The sequence below is a fragment of the Stigmatopora nigra genome, chromosome 16, assembly GCF_051989575.1.
Source record: "Stigmatopora nigra isolate UIUO_SnigA chromosome 16, RoL_Snig_1.1, whole genome shotgun sequence".
Lineage (NCBI taxonomy): Eukaryota > Metazoa > Chordata > Actinopteri > Syngnathiformes > Syngnathidae > Stigmatopora > Stigmatopora nigra.
Genome location: NC_135523.1, coordinates 10864043 through 10872201, shown reverse-complemented (window position 1 = coordinate 10872201; position 8159 = coordinate 10864043). Strand labels below are relative to the sequence as shown.

Here is an 8159-nt window from a genome sequence, read left to right as displayed (position 1 = left end):
AGACTCAAGACCGACTTGCCAATACCCTTTTAGCATCAGCATGGTCAATTTTTGATACATATTTGGCAGATCCTATGGTATCAATACAGTCGTCTACTCTTGGCATAGGAAATGAGATTGGAACAGTTATTTTGTTCACCTGTCTATAGTCGGTACAAAACCGAACAGTAGAATCTGGCTTTGGTACTAGTAAACATGGAGAGCTCCACACACTTGGAACTAGGGTGAGCTAGATTGTTGTCTACCAGATAGGCAACTTCTTCCTTCATTAGTTTCCTCTTTTCAATATCAACCCTGTACGGCTGCTGTTTAATGGGACGTGCCCCGCCTACATCAACTTCATGTTCCAAAACGGTAGTGCGGGTGAGAACGTCGCCAAATAAAGGTGGGAAGTCTGAAACTAACTGAACCACGTCAGACTCCTGCTGTTTGTTTAGATGTTGCATTAATGTGGACAGGTTTTGTAACATGTCAGAATTGCACAGCCGGGGAGATTGTGTTTGAATCTCACACACCGTCAAACCATCCTCGTCTCCCTGCATCTCTGTGCCACATGGACGTACTGGCGCTGTAATAGCGACAGATACGGGCGACAGCGTACAGCGCACAACCGGCAGTTCTTTAACACTTTCATCTCGTTGATGATATTCCTTGAGCATGTTCACGTGACACAATCTCGCCTGTTTTATGCGGTCGGGAGTGTTTAACAGGTAGTCTGTCTCACTCAACTTTTTACTTATCGAGAAAGGACCAGAAAATCGAGCCAGTAGAGAGGCTCCTTGTACAGGCAACAAAACTAGCACTTTATCGCCTGCCTGTAATGGCCGCCGGACTGCCTTTTTGTCATATCGAAGTTTCATTCCTTCCTGCGCACAAGAGATATTTTCTGTAGCCATCTCCCACACATTGTACAGTCGCTCGCGAAAACGACTGACATACTGTCTGCAGCACATTAGTTTTGGCGAGCTTTTTACTAACAATCTGCTCTTTTAGTGCGTATAATGGCCTTATTACCAAGTGACCAAAAACGAGCTCTGCGGGACTAAAACCCGTAGACTCTTGCACTGCCCCACGCACAGCGAACATTACTAGGGACACTCCTTCATCCCAATTTTTTTAGGGTAGCCAAACAATACTTTCGCAAAACCGATTTTACCGTCTGATGCCGTCTTTCTAACGCGCCCTGTGATTCCGGATGGTATGCACTATAAACGCGGTGGCTGATGGAGAGCGACTGCAACACTTGCTCAAATATTCCCGACAAGAAATTTGTCCCTTGATCTGTCTGCACAATCCGTGGAAGACAAAGGTAGAGAAAAACTTGATCAGGGCCTTCACTACAGATGGATATGTAATCTTTCGCAACGGAATGGCTTTGGGATAGCGTGTGGCCATACACATGACAGTCAGCAAGTATTGGTTGCCAGATTTGGTTTGTGGAAGGGGACCAACACAATCTACTAGAATGTGTTCAAAGGGCTCCCCCATGATGGGTATTGGACGTTAAGGAGCAGGTGAGATTGTTTGATTGGGCTTGCCAGTCATTTGACACGTGACAAGTGCGGCAAAATGTGGACACATCTTTCTTAAGGCCTGGCCAAAAAAATGGTTGGATAGGCGCAAATAGGTTTTAGTAATTCCTAAATGACCAGCCCAGAAATTGTCATGGGCCAAAGACAGTACTGACTGGCGAAATGGTTTGGGCACTACTATTTGACAGGCCTTGTCCCTTCTATCGTCACCCTCCTTCTGCGGAGACCACCTACGCATGAGCAGTCCATCATTAACATAATAAGCTATCGGCATGGTCTTCGCAACTTCGGGCGGTATATTCAATACACTTGTTTAGGGTACTATCCTCAATCTGAGCAGCAATTAGAGCGTCACGAGTCATATGAACTCCCTTCTCAAAGGCTAAAGCTGCAGCGGTCCTCTGTGAAGTTACCAGCCCTATCAAACAACTAAGGTGGAAACACGTTGTCAGATGAATCTACTTCTTGTTTTTTTCGAGCCTGCGCTCAAATGACGGCACATACGGGAACATACCAAAAAACTATTATGTTCACCGTGAGTTGGTCCCAGGCCACAAACTGTTAATACTACCGCTGTGATAATACAAAATATCACACTTCACGGAGACAGAAATCAAAGGGTGAACTCATGATCTTTCTTGTTCCGAACGTGCCCTAGTTCAAGGGCACCTGTCACCACATCACCGGAATGGCGAGGGAACGTCCGTCGGGTTGACCCTTTCAATGGAGCATGCTGTCGTCGTGCTCTGTTGTCACTCCGCAATTGTTGGCTGTTGGGTCCCGGGTTTTGGCAACAAAGTATGATAGATCTGAAAATTCAACTTCAGGAGCAGGTTAAGAAAGAGTGAGATCAATTTAAATAGGAAATAGGTTTATTACTGGACTGCATGATGGTTGGAGAATGCTCAAACAGCTGTGAACCTCTCAGTCTGTCGTCCTCGCAATTCTTTCTGAATGAACACTGGGTCAGTCTTTATATAGGAACACAGGGTAATATTTCTAAGACAGTGATGTAGGACAGAGTTTATGTAAACAAAACGTTGGGCTAATATGGTTAGACATTTGCAGGTTTAAGTTGTATGCAAACACGTTATTTTTATAGCTCACACAAACTGCCGCAGCCTATCTTATATTGCGCGATTCGAACGAACAGTTCCAAAGTGAGTTGGCCACATTCCACAATACAAGGTAACAATTGCAAACCCTATTAGCCAGTCACAGGGAGAAAGCAATGTAAACAAGCCAATCCTAACAGCCTATTGTATGCCTTAAGCTTTGTTGTGTGATACCAGTTCTGAAGAAACTACTGATAAAAACTTGCAAAGCAAATGCTTTCAGTTGCCGTAACCATGGTGGCAGAGGCACAGCTGGCACAACTAGTATATGAGCAGCCCGATTTGTTTCCAAATTAAGATAAATTGGGGGATGGGAACAGCGACTTAATCTAGACGGCAGATGGGGTATGAAAAAACCGACACCTAAATAATTTGCACCTGTGACTATTTACCACTAAGGTTGCTGAGTTGGATCAGCTAGCAGATATTACTAAAACACGTAGTCCCTGACCGCTTAATAGCAGCCACGCATCGAGATATTTATCACGGTCTGATTAACAATTTCAACAATGACAGTGTTTGGCCCAGTGGTGGGCTGTGCATTTCACATTTATGCCTTCAGTATTGCTAGGTCTGAATCAATCCACCCCTCAATAACTATTTTATGGCTATAAAACCTTTACTGCAGCTACAGCTGCGTGACATCTAAAAAGCATCAATAATAATGTTAGGGTTATTAGTTTTACATTATTATATATTTGTTTGTAATGAAGAATATTTTGCTTTACCATTAAACTTAGTTTCATATTATTAGACCTAACTGGTTTGATTTCTCCTTTCAAGAAAAAAATCAGAAGATTGTTGTTGGGTTTATTCTGTATTACTATTAGAATAGTTGTATTAATTCATTTCTTTGTTAAATCATTCTCTTTCTATTCTCTGTATTAATTCATTTCTTCGTTAAATCATTCTCTTTCTATTTTCAAAGTGTTGCGAGGTCACGAGTATTGCCAAGTCATCTTTAACCTGGACGGCCTGTTCCAGGATGGTTATACAAACAATCCACCCAATCTGGGTCCTTGAGATTTGGTGGGCCCTTGGTGACGAGGCCAGGGCTATTCGGCCAATAACAAGAATGTTGTTATCGTTATGTAACCGTACACTTCGGGTTTTTCTGTATGTAACCATTATATGATTATGATTATATTATATGATTCTTAGGTCAAAGAAGTTGTATAATTACTCTAATCTAAATGTTGTTAGGTCTAGTCTCCTGTTTTTGTTATTGGTAAAATACTTTGATTGTTATTGTAGTCCCAGATGTTGTTTTTACTCATACGTGATGGAATGATCAACAACTCTGTAAATTGTTTTGATTCATGGCAATAAGAGGCGTACGAAAACGTCTATTCGAGGAGACGTTCGGAAGTTGTAAGGAGACACTTGCTGAAACTCTCCCCTTCGGCGGTATTACCCATTGTTATCCATTTCTATTTAATTAAATGTCAATAATTGAATAAGATGTCTGCCTGCAGTTATTGATAATTACGGACGAAGGTAATTATTAATGAACCTAACAATTGTCTAATGATGATTAATTATGTGAATCGTTTCTTGAAAAGTCCTTCCTGAAAATGGCTTTGACAGTAAATCTGCAGCCATATCCACTTCTTCTCATCCTTCAGCCAACTCAAAATTTGATTGGTTAAAGCAACAGCTTTATCGACGCTTAATATGCTGCTGAACTGATTGTGATGGCCAGCAGGTAGATTTCTGACCTGGCAACAAACAATGGCTGAAATGTGATTGGTTAAATGCCTAAATATGAAAATACACATCTGGAAGCAGCGCAACCAGGAGAAAAGCAATGAAAAGAAACTGACAGACACTGGAATTAATTCATAAGTACTCATGGGCAAGATATAATAATTAACATCAGTCTGGGATTCAGATATTTTTTTAGGCCAGCAGAGAAGGCATTGTAGGCCCTATCAATCCACCATTGGTTTAGCGATTCTCTGATTTTTCTGCATTATAGCGTTACCTTACGGTTTACACCAGGGGTCTCAAACTCAATTGACCTGGGGGCCGCTAGTGGCAGAGTCTGGGTGAGACTGGGCCGCATCAGGATTTCCACAAGAAAAGCCCTGATAAAACATTCTAACGTTATCAAATATCTTTATTTTTTAATGAAAAATAATGAATTAAATAAATTAACTTAAAGATGAATAAAAAATAAAACAATCAGTAATAAAAATAATAATAATAATAATGAGCATACAGTAGATATACAGTGGCTGGCTAAGTAGCGAAAACTATTTATTTATATTCAAAAGTTTCAAAAGTCTGTATTAACAGCTCTTTAAATTTTAACTTTCTGAACTTGAATGGAACATTGAACATGAAATATTCTGGACACAGCTTCTCTTACTTCTTGCTCCTAGAGACCTGGCAGCGCTTCTTCTCACATAGCTGAGCCACATTTGGCTAGAGGGAGGAAGCAGTGAAGACCCTCAATAGAGCTTGAAGATGCTCATCAGGTCTGGACCTATACTTGGACTTATTGAAGTTCATGGTGGAGAAGAACCTCTCACACAAATATCTGCTCCCAAAAAGGCACATGGCCCATTCTTCCTCCCAATCATTGATGGGGCTCCATCAGTTGTTATTCCAACAAAGCTCTTCCATGGCAAACCGGCATTCTCAATGGCATCACACAGCTGGTGAAATAATTCCTTAGCGGTGGTCTGGCCATGCATTGGAATTACTGTGAGCAACTCCTCCATCACTTCAAACATGTCATCAACACCACGGACATATATTGCGGGCTGGGCAGTGTCTGTGATGTCTGTGGTCTCATCAAGAGCCACTGAATATACACTGTGAAACATTGCGCTTTCTCATACAGTTGATCATAAATGTCACTTGACAGGTCAGAAATGCGCTCTACCACGGTGTTTGCAGAAAGGCTGGTGTGGTTGAACCGACTTTTCTTTTCTGGACAGACAATATGTGCAGCCTGTAATATGCACTCACTTTTTGATGAATTCACCTTCTGTGAATGGATTTCTTGCTTTAGCAATCAGCTCACAAACGGCGTAGCGAGCTTCGACTGCTGCATTACTTTCTTTGGTAGCCTTCTTGAAGAAATCCTGTTGCCTCAGAAGACGTGTTTTAAGACTGTCAACCTGGTTGGCTCTCATCTGGTATTTTTTTGTACTCCTCAGCATGTCTCGTAGTATTATGGCGTTACAAATTGTATTCCATATGCACTGCTACTTTTTCTGTGCAAATGAGACACGTCGGTGTGCCCCGGTGCTCATCAAAGAAATATTGCACTCCCCACTTTTCTTGAATCTGTCTGTGCTCATCACTGACCTTTCTCTTCACGGCAGGCTTTGAAACAGACATCTCTTGGGCTGTAATATGTGTTTACACTTGGAATGAGTCTCGGATTGAATTTTTAACTTTCAGTCGCGCGGGTCTGTGGCACATGCGCACTTTCGCTCTCAGATCGTATTGGATTACGGCAGCTCTCTGAGCCGAGCGGAGTGATCGGCTTCAAGGCTTCCCCTCCGCCCAGCTGATTGGAAGAATGAATGAGTGAGTGAGCGAGGCACTGGACAGCCCAGCCAATGTCCCGCCCTCTGGAGCCGTATACCTCACCGTGATTGGTTCATCCCCTGGTTTACACTATTCATAACAGTGCCGAAGAAGAATTTCACCACAGAAGAACAGGGAGGGGGAGGGCATAATAATATTTATAATAGTAGTAAAAATAAATAATGATAATACTGGTAATAATAACAATGACACTTCTAGTAATAATAATATACTAGTAATAATAATAAATCCTCAAGATATTTCTCATTTCTCAGATGGGAACTTTTTGAGAATGTTTTTTTTCTTCTTGTTTCTCACGGACTTACTTGAGCTTGGACCGAAGTTTTTCTGACTGCCCTACGCTATTTATTTTGATACGATCTATTAGGCAAGGGTTTAATGATACAAATTGGTTTTACTAAAATATTAGACACCATACAGACATCATATACGTGAGTAATGACTTAATTTTTAAAGTTTTAATTACTGATATAGCATGTGAATATACAGTTGCCTCCACATGATGACCTCCCGACCCCTCGTTTTTTGGTTGGCGATTTCTTAATTTTTATTATTTCATTCAACTTCGGTACTTCGCATCCTCGTAAGAGTTGCGGAGATTTGCGGGAGCCTATCCCATCTGACTTCGGCGAAAGGCAAACTAGTCAGTCGTCGGCCACATAGAGACTGTGGGGTGTTTTTTTCTTTGTTCTGAAAGATCTGGTGATACAAGTGTTATAAGCAAGACATTATTGAAGGTTCCTTGACCAGTAATCTTTATTGGCTCGATAAAAGGCGAGATTCCCGCTTTCTCTGCCTCCACCCAAAGTGAGCATTTGTTGAGGTAAAAGATTCCCAGAATATAACATTTTTCTTTCAACTGTTAGACTAATAATTTTAGCACCTAACTCCAATTCCTTAACTCTGTCTTATCCCGTCTAACAACGGAGCGTGTTCATCATCGCAGGAAACAGACCAGGGTTGAGCGAGTTAATCCACAGATGATTTATTCCTGACAAATTGATCCATACAGAACTCCGGGTCTCCCACCCAAACGAATCAGATTAAACAAATGATTAAAAATGTGGGCGTTACAAAGACAGGCACATTACCTTCCTTATGATAATGACCCTAATAATGTACTTTTTATTCATACAGTATCTCAGAAATACCACTTGATTTTTCTTAAGATTTTCCTTTCAAAGTAACATATTTGTACTCCCTATTAAAACCATGAATGCGGAGGTGGATAATGGGAATAGGGGGGGGGGGGGGCTTGGTAATTATTAAGTTAACATTTTTTCATTACGCGCGGGCGGCTTATATGCGTGGTCAGGTCAATTTAGACAATTGCATATCAAAGCATTTTGGATAAATGTAAAAGTGTTAACTAAATGCCTGTCTAGTTCGGGATCATCCTTTGCCTGTCTCGACAGTCAGGAACAAAGAAAGCATTCCTCCCTCTGGGCATCCCTACTGTGATAATTGAATTACCTTTGTAAAAGTGTTACCAAAAGCAAAATTAACCGAAAGTCAGTAAAAATCAAAAGAAGATAGCCTGCAACACCAATCACAATTCTGAAAAAAATACTGATACTTAGAAACCTATCCTTATAACTTATAGGGAACGTCCGCCGGGTTGATCCTTCCAATTGAGGATGCTGTCGTCGTGCTCTGTCGTCGCTCCGGCAATTGTTGGCTGTTAGGATCCGGGTCACGGCTCCAAAGTATAATAGGTTTGAAAATACAACTTCAGGAGCAGGTTAAGAAAGAGTGAGATCAATTTAAATAGGAAATAGGTTTATTACCGGAGTGCAGGATGGTTGGAGAATGCTCCGACAGCTGTAAACCTCTCACAGCCTGCCTTGCTCGCAATTCTCTCTGAATGAACACTAGCTCAGTCTTTATATAGGAACTATAGGGTAATATTTCTAAGACAGTGATGTAGGACAGAGCTTATGTAAACAAA

The 8159-nt window shown here is 41.3% G+C and overlaps 1 protein-coding gene and 1 long non-coding RNA gene across 3 annotated transcripts in view; one reads left to right on the top strand and one right to left on the bottom strand.

The window, feature by feature from the left end:
* Positions 1–2386: 2386 nt before the first annotated feature.
* On the bottom strand, positions 2387–6154 carry LOC144209902 (uncharacterized). The gene is made up of 2 exons (XR_013329273.1): positions 5019–6154; positions 2387–4734 (listed from the first exon to the last, which is right to left on the bottom strand). It is a non-coding gene; the product is annotated as an uncharacterized LOC144209902 (long non-coding RNA).
* Positions 6155–6345: 191 nt separating this feature from the next.
* gtpbp8 (GTP binding protein 8) overlaps positions 6346–8159 on the top strand; it is a 43513-nt gene continuing 41699 nt past the window's right edge. The window contains exon 1 of one of the 2 annotated variants that reach the window (XM_077735950.1): positions 6346–6642. The gene's annotated coding sequence lies outside the window, so the exon portion shown is untranslated. The remainder of the gene's footprint in view (positions 6643–8159) is intronic. The other variant, XM_077735948.1, reaches the window with a different exon arrangement.